We start from the raw sequence: 1,929 nt of genomic DNA on the forward strand, positions 1-1,929 counted from the left end.
AAAGAAAGAAAGAAAGAAAGAAAGAAAGAAAGAAAGAGAGAAAGAAAAGAAAAGAAAAGAAAAGAAGGAAGGAAGAAAGAAAGAGAAAAGAAAGAAAGAAAATTGCCCATTCACAGACAACGTGATTATCTATGAAGAAAATTCCAAAGAATCTATAAAGAAACAAATTCCTAGAACTAGTCAGTTTAGCTAGCTCTCAAGTACAAGGTCAATATATGACAACCAATCTTATTTTTATGCACTACCTATGTAAAATTAGAATCTGAAAATTACTTAAAAAATGAAATATCACACAATTTCATATAAACAACAGTCTCCAAAAATGTGTAGTTATAATTCTAACAAACATGTATGGTATCTGGATGCTGAAAATTACAAAATGCTTATGAAAGAAATAAATGTATATCTAACTATAAAGAGCCCTTCCATTTTAATTGATTGGAAGACTCAACTTGTTAAAGGCTACTAATTCTTTTCAAAATGTTTTATGGGTTTCATGTAATATCTATCAAAATTTAAGCAGAAATTTTTTTCAGATATAGACAAGCTGATTCTAAATTTATAAGGAAAGGCAAAAGAACTAGAATAGCTAAATGAATTCAGAAAGATAAGAATAAAGTTGTAGAAACCATACTGCCCATTTTAAGACTTACTAAAAATCTGCAGTAATCAAGTCAGTGTTGTGAAAAGAAAATGAATCTTGGGGCCCCAAAATCACAAAGCTAAAGGGAAAAGTCAAGTTCAAGGTGGGAGCTGCTTAGGGCAAACCTGCCTCCAATTCTATTCAAAGTCATCCCTCTGCTCTCAGATATAAATACTTATCTAATTGCCTACTTTGGAAAGGTAATTTGAAAACTCAAAAGAATAAAACCATTTGTCCCTTATCTACCTATGACCTGGAAGCTCCCTCCCCACTTCAAGTTGTCCCTCCTTTCTAGGCCAAACTAATGTTCATCTTACATATATTGATTGATGTCTCATATCTCCCTAAAAGGATGAAACGAAGCTGTGCTCAGACCAACTTGGGCACATGTTGTCAGGATCTCTTGAGACTGTGTCACAGGCATGCATCCTTAACTCTGGCAAAATAAACTTCATAAATTGACTGAGATATGTCTCAGATACTCAAGATTCACAGTGTGGTATTGATGAAGGCATAAACACATAGATAAAAGAAACAGAATAGCAATTATAGAAATAGAGCCACACAAATGTGACTGATTAATCTGATAAAGTTAAAACAGCCATTCCATGAATAAAGACTAGTCTTTTCAACAAAGGATATTGGAAGAAGTAGACATCCATAGGCAAAGAAATGAATCTCACTCTAAACTTTACACTTTATATAGAAATTATCTCAAAAATATAAAAGAAATTAATTTAAAAATGTAAAAGTAAATTGTAAAGATGGAAAATGTTTTGAAACGACATGGGAGAACATCTATGTGACCTTGAGTTTGGTGATTATTAGACATAAAATCAAATGTACTCATAAAATATAAAAAGGATCAATTGAATTTCACCAATTTTTCTAAACTATTGCACTTGTGAACAACTCTGCTAAAAATTTTAAACAGCAAGAAAATATTTTTATTTTACTTATACACAAAGAATTGGTATTTACTGTATGTAAAGAATATTCAAAACTCAAAAATAAGAAAATGAACAATCTAATTTAAAAATTAGCAAAAGACATGAGCAGCCACTTCAGCAAAGAAGAAATAGGATAACAAAGAGGTTCAACATTAACAGCCATTAGAGATATGTAAAATGAAACCACGGTGAGACTCCATTGCACAGCCATTAGAAGGGCTGAAATTAAAAAAAAAAAAAAAAAAAAAAAACTAAAAATATAAACTACTATCAAAGATATGAAACAATTGTAGCTCTCAAAATATTGCTGATAGGAATGCAAAGTGGTACAACCTT

At 30.8% G+C, this 1,929-nt stretch overlaps 1 long non-coding RNA gene across 1 annotated transcript in view; it reads left to right on the forward strand.

The window, feature by feature from the left end:
• Nucleotides 1-86, forward strand: part of LOC116559808 — a 25,232-nt gene extending 25,146 nt beyond the window's left edge. The window contains exon 3 of the long non-coding RNA XR_004272638.1: nt 72-86. This is a non-coding gene — a long non-coding RNA (uncharacterized LOC116559808). The remainder of the gene's footprint in view (nt 1-71) is intronic.
• Nucleotides 87-1,929: the final 1,843 nt, after the last annotated feature.

The sequence above is a fragment of the Sapajus apella genome, unplaced genomic scaffold (assembly GCF_009761245.1).
Source record: "Sapajus apella isolate SASKATOON/1434 unplaced genomic scaffold, GSC_monkey_1.0 scaffold24, whole genome shotgun sequence".
Classification (NCBI taxonomy): Eukaryota; Metazoa; Chordata; class Mammalia; order Primates; family Cebidae; genus Sapajus; species Sapajus apella.